At 38.2% G+C, this 6,774-nt stretch overlaps 1 non-coding gene across 1 annotated transcript; it reads right to left on the bottom strand.

Annotated features, from left to right (window-relative positions):
- Window positions 1–6,317: 6,317 nt before the first annotated feature.
- trnae-cuc (transfer RNA glutamic acid (anticodon CUC)) lies at window positions 6,318–6,389 on the bottom strand. Its single transcript has one exon. It is a non-coding gene; the product is annotated as a tRNA-Glu (tRNA).
- Between the last annotated feature and the right edge of the window lie 385 nt (window positions 6,390–6,774).

Genomic DNA, 6,774 nt, shown 5'->3' with positions numbered 1-6,774 from the left:
AGAGGGCATAATGGGTCACTTGATACATAATCAGATGCAGTTAATATACTTTATTTTTGTCGCATTGACTGAGCTCCTCCCTGTTGCAGACAGCTCAGGCCTGTTGGAGTTTACGTAAAGAAATCAACATGTTAATCCAGCAAAGTGAAATTTAACATTAGGTTAGATGTTAACATGTTTGGTTACCAACAGTGGACTGAAAGATTAAGGGTTAAAACTGTAGGAGCAACATCATACAGAAGATGTTTTCAGTTTTCAGCTGTAGGTAACTAACTACATACCGTTTCCATCATTACAATCGTGTTACTGTTACAGACAGTAACAATTATATGGGACCTGTTATCGTATTTGACTTTATTAACCTGTTGTCAAAGACAGCTCCCTCAGCTTAAGAGGAGCTGCAAAGGTTTTTTTTTTTTTTCAAGATAGACAAGTCAAATAAATACAGTTTATTACTACAGTGCTTTTAAGTCTCCATTTATAGAACTACTACTTCTGCAAAACTGTTCCATCTTCCCAAACAGACACCAAGCGGCACAGACAACTAATGAAATATATTTGAATACATTTCTATGAAGAAGTGAGCTGCAATAATTTTGATTATCCGCTTTCTGAGGCATCAATTCAGTTCAGTTCACTGCCAGTGTACTACAGGTTGCACATGACCAAAAAATACTCTTGATAAAAATTCTTGCTCATGCAACATATGCGATAAATTTGGATTTGCATGTTAAACACTTTTTAACCTGAATACAAAGTCTTTTACAAACAGATATAGACACAGACTGTGAGTCCACACAAGGGAAATGCAGACAGCAGAAGTCATCTCTTGAAAGAGGTTATCACTCGTTATACCATGTATATCTATTTATATGTTAACAGGTACTTGCGGATCTTGTAGCATATCTGTGTTTCCAACTTACTCAGAAGCTCAGAAACCATGGAAATCATTTTTATTTCTATTCCATGATTCTTCAAACAATGTCAAATGCTGGCACTTACATTAGCCACGATTTCACTGGCTGACAGCAGCCTCAAGCCTCTACGGTGTCAAGCAGAGTGAAGGAGGAGGCCACAGAAGTGTGGAAATCTCACTTCCTTCCACCAAAGTAAGCTTCAGACTCTTAGGCTTTGACTGGTGCCAGCTTCCATCACAACACTTTAGGGCATTTATCAGAGGCTACATTTCAAGACAATAACATGTCTGACAAAGGTTATAAATTATGTAGGTAAATATTGAATTGTTAATAGTAAACATAAAGCAGGTTGAAGGGTATATATGCCTGCATACATGAATAATTCAATGTCAATGAGCTAATCAAAACAGTGATTCCAAATCTGGGTATTTTTTAATCTTATCTATCTTTTAATTCATCGGTTAAAAAAAAAAAAAAAAAGGCCTCTTTTGTACAGAAAACATGCCAGAGTTGAAATTGTTAAAATACCCTCAGAAGAAAACTATTAATATCTCCACCTCCTCAAGGGCTTCAGCTCAATGCAGATGCATCTAGGGGAGAGAGTCAGAGTCACACTGGTCTTCAGGACAACTATTTCTGCTTGGCTTTTCTGGGATTTAAGACTTTCTTTGTTTTCCAGCAAATAGATTACATTTTTTAGGGGGCATGTTTCCCCTGCTTGATGATAAAGCTTGATTTTAAACATTTACGTTTAAATTACATTATTGCCAGATTCCACTTATATCTAAAATATTAACTCTCCATTACCAAAGAAAAACAGCCCTACTTTTGTGTTGGTTTATTTTGCAATGTTGCTGCTGATTGATTTTGCTTATATTTCTCAACCATAAGGGAATAAATAATATTTCAATTTACCTAAAAAAAAAACAACAACTGAGAAATGAACAAAAAAAGACAGAAACAGCAACACTTAATTCTTCTTGGCTATTAATTCATGCTTTTATGGTGCAAATTTTATAGCTAAGAGGACCCTTCAATTAAATATTTCAAGGCAACTCAAGAGCCTGATTAAGAGCCTGAATCTGTAAGTATTAATATATGAATTTATTAGTCTTTAACAACCAACAAACCTTTCATTTGGTTCACTTTATTGTAAAGCTTTAACTTAAAAATCAACATTTAAACTATTTGTTTATAGATTTACAGTACTCAGTAACGTTAGCCCGTTGCTCATCCAAAGTATTTTCACAGCTTGTCAGTGAAAGACAGTAATTAACTGGACACGCTCTCACTCTGATAAGTATTATTTCTCATTGTGTTGAGCAGCGATATGGAGATGAATTAAGTGTGAAGCCTGAGTGCTGGTTTGATGGCAAACAAGTTGAAAATGAGGCAGAGAAATTACCTTCCCTCTGGGTCTGAATATCGCAGATATGAGGGGAAGAAAGAGCATCACATAATCACTCTTGCTCTTTGTGCACTGTCTCTTGCCTGTTTGCTGCAAAACTTGATGATTGATGATTTGATGAATGCAATTTTTGACATTTCTGCTCTGAGATCAGATTCAAGGGATCTTTACCTTCAATTGACCCTCAGCACCTGAGGGGACCGTCAGCTCACTTTAATGATGTGGTACCGTTGAAGCATTGCTTACAATTTCATAATTAATGAGATGGTCTATGGAGCCATGTATTTTTAGTGTTAATGCAGATAATTAGCTTCCTCTTTTTCTCTCTTTTTCCCGCTGCTTTGAGTCAGCGGGTCATGTCTTTAAGATATTCTCCAAGCTGCTTCTTTTTGCAAAGCATCTCATCTTCTTTCATGATCTATTATTTCCTACGGGAAATGGACAGCTCTCCAAGTAGAAATCTTGTTTTTCTCGGTAAAAGCCAATTCATGAGAATTGTTTTAATCATCTCTTGAAAGCCAGCAATGTTTGCCATCACCCCAATCAAACCTGTCTCCTTTACAGAAACCAAGATTACAGGTTGCTCCGAGAGAGCCAGAGTGGTGTGAAGCTGTCGGGAGTGAAATCAGTAAGTGTGTTTCGCTTCTCCAGTACATTCACAGAGGTGTAAATATGACTCACTTCGGTCACAACCTGTGGAGCATAAACATACGTCAAACCTTTTCTCTTCTAAGTTATTTACAGCCACAGAAGCCTCTGAATCTGTCTGGATCTGAACCATGTCAGTGCAGCAGGCGTACAATTCACTATGCAGTAGCACATATTATCGTTATTTTATAGTACAGTGTAGTTTATTATTTTGTATAACAGTGTTAATATTATTCCTGCAACTACTTCCTGTAGTAGCCAGATCAAAAATAATCATCTCTGGCTCCTCTAAGTTCAACTATCTCCCGCTAAACCACCTCATCATGCACAAAGTCTGAGGCATCTTCATCTCGATCGAGACAAACGAACCTGCCTGGTTGTTAAAAATAGGTTAGCAAGTTTAGTTAGCCCCCATCTTTACCCCCAACCCAGTTCTGCCTTCCCTCAGCATAGAAAATGTAATTCATGTATTCATCGCCTTACGATTGGACAGTTATAATTTGAGCCTCCTATAATCTGCATTAACCTCATCTGCTTCTCTTTCTCTCTTTCCTTTATTTAAGAATCCAATTTAAGATCATTTTGAAAAAAAGTGCTGTCTTCTATCACCTTATTGTGTGGCACTAAATATGACAACAAATCCCTCTTGTATGTGCCATGGTCACACCTAAAACCAACCACATCGCCCTCATACTACTGTATGCCTCAGCTGTGCGAGGTCACAGGCTTTTATTTCCAATTCCCTCTGATGGATCTGCATTATTGCATACTTCCTGTAGCCATTTCAGATTAAAAGCCCTCTGGTGTTTTCGTGGGCAGACAAGCTGACAGAGCTTCTATTGCCGATGTGCTGCAGTGCACCGATGTGCCATACGTGGTCCAGCTGCAGGTTTTATACCCAGTGTTATCAAATCTAACTGCTCAATATGACCATGACAAATGTAACTTTATGAAATTCCAATGCCATCTACTCTGACTATGGTCCTCTTGCACAAGTGTGCCACACAGGAACTGAATAGATTCATTCTTCTGCGTTGGGTCATCACTGCTCGAATCACCTGCTACATACAGGACCGACTTTATTCCCAGAGAGTCTCAGGTGCACGCATGCATGGCTGGTGGCAGTGCCATGGGTGTTGAATCTTTCGCATCAACACTGAGGCTTTGTGATGTCTGTCGGCGCAGTAAGCAAGCACTGTGCGGGAAAAAAAGGCCAGCCGTTGTTGACACCAAGAAGGCTGGCTTACTTTTTCCAATCAGATCACTTCAGCAACTTCAGGCAACACAGCTGCTTGCAATTTAGGAAGCAGGTTTTTTATTTTGGTAAGAAATGTTAAGGTACAGAGCTGAGGACAAATAAAAACCCATTTAATATTTCCCCAAGATCAAAGGTACCAGTTATATCAGTTCTTTGGTTCAAAGCTGCACAGCTAATTGTTAATAAAAGCACCTTTCACTAAAATATATGGAGGGGCCATGTTTACTGACTTTTTTCACTTTTCCAAGAAAATATCGGATCCTGACTGCAAATACATAATTACACTAGAACAAATTCACCTCAATTTACAGGGAATGCTGCTGAATTCTCACCAACTGAACGTTCCCAGTGTTTCTTGGGGTCAAGCTGTTTGAGCTGTCTGCGTTACCTCACATCCACAGATCACAGATTTGAGACTTTTGAGCTGATACATGACAGGGCAGGGAAAGCACAAATCCCATGAGAAGTCTGAAGAATGCTTTGCTCCTTTACTCATGTATTCATTTACTCAACTCGGTAGTAGCTTCTCAAGAGTTTGCTTCTTGTGTCCTGCAGTGTAAAAGCTCTCTTATGATGTTTTTTTATGTCTTCTTTGCAAAGCTCCTGCATAATATCATTTACATCTCATAAAAAATGTGTACGGCTTCTATGCCGGATCATAATTTCCTTGTCCAGAGATAGGAATATTTCTCCTTCCGACTGTGGTTTAGGTCTTGCCTGGCAGGTTGAAAGGATCTTTTCTCCAGCAGCAGAAATAAGTTGCTCAGAATTTTCTTCACTAATTAAGGACACTTTAAGATTAAGGACAAAGATACAGATTTTTGGGGAACAGGCCAAAAGAGCAACTCATTTCACATTCTCTTGTTCTCTATAGCTAAGAATCTGGGGGTGATGAGTGAGCTCCTTGTGGGTTGTATTTATAACAGATCGCATGCATTCTGATGATGAAGTACTTGGGTTCATTTAGCTGCTGACTCTGGAACAGTCTTATCCTGGTGTTTCCAATGGGCACCTCGCTTGAAACTTGACGCAAACCTATTTTTTTATATTGCTTTTACTAAGATACTTTTATCTAGAAACCCTTTCTTGTTGTATAGAAATACTGTAAACAAACCCACTCGTGGAAAATGTGAACTGTTGTAGCTACAGTGCTTTAAAACGGCCCAGCTGTGGAAGTAAACATTTTAAAACTGGCTTCCTTAAAGAGAGTTGGTGTGTCTGTATCGAAACACGGGAAATTATGAATCCCTCCCTGTCTTGGCCAACTAAACTGCCATTTAGATGGTTCGGTCAAGACAATGCAGGAAATCATTTCCACCATGTCCAGCTGGTTTTCTGTGCTGCTACAAATTCTGGTGGACGTGAATCATCTCTGCTGAGCCTCAAGCAGTAATTCTTCTGTCACAGCTGCATCTCTTGTTTCCCCACTTGTTACCGAAAGTCATTAGCAGATAATTGAAAGTAACGACACTGATTATGAGAAGCGCTTGAAAAGCATCCCTGGGGTCTTTGCAATTTACAAGCTGGCAATGACACGCAGAAAACGCTATTGTCGACCCGAATCCATAAGGAGTCTGTGCTGTTTACAGACAATAACAAAGTTTTGCTCTATGATTAATGATTATGTCCTGTTTTAGCATATCTTCCGTCTCTGTTTCACCAATGCTGACCTCAGATTTTACTTTTACTTGGCGTTGAAATAAATAAAAATAAATAAAAAAATGGAAAAATACAATACCACATTTCAGATAAATGCATGCATTTTGTATACACTGTAAGGAATGTTGCCATCCTCTGTTAAGATGGAAGCATTCCTTACATTGGAGTGATCATTTCATTGTGTATGTGATGAGAATGGTATCCATTTTATCTAAGAATTAAAGCAAATAAGCACAAGTTTTAACTCCAGAATGTCAAATTATTGTTTTAAAGTGAGGACATTTTTATGTAATTATCTATTCAAATACGGAACAGTGACTCTTCTTCAGAAGACAAAGGAAAAGGAAACTGTCAGGGCAGTATGTCAATGTAAATGTGTGCAAACTTCAGATTATCCTTTATTGGTTCCTCGCTGGGGGATAAAATGTTCCCTGACCGGGAATCGAACCCGGGCCGCGGCGGTGAGAGCGCCGAATCCTAACCACTAGACCACCAGGGACACTGTCCTGCAGTGCGAAATCCATCCAAGATGCCGCTGGTCTGAATGATGTTTTCTTCTAGTTTACAAGCAGGAACATTTTGAGTGGCTGTTGCAATTTTTGGAGCATGAATTAAAATTGCTATGGTTTTCTTAAGACATAAGTTTATATTGTTATATTTTTTATACTGGCAGAATTAAATTTTTTAATTACATTTTTAATTACATTTTGAAACATCAGTTTAATTCACACAGAGATGACAAAAACAGACCACAAATAACAGACAAAAAAAAAAAAAAACAAACATTTTGTTTGCGATTAATATAAAACTTTATCTCTGATGTTTTTGAAGAAAAGCTCTAAAGTAAAGTTCCTGTCCTGTAATATTTCACATATTTCTTTGAA

Source organism: Echeneis naucrates, chromosome 19 (assembly GCF_900963305.1).
Source record: "Echeneis naucrates chromosome 19, fEcheNa1.1, whole genome shotgun sequence".
Classification (NCBI taxonomy): domain Eukaryota; kingdom Metazoa; phylum Chordata; class Actinopteri; order Carangiformes; family Echeneidae; genus Echeneis; species Echeneis naucrates.
This window is presented reverse-complemented; position numbering and strand designations above follow the sequence as displayed.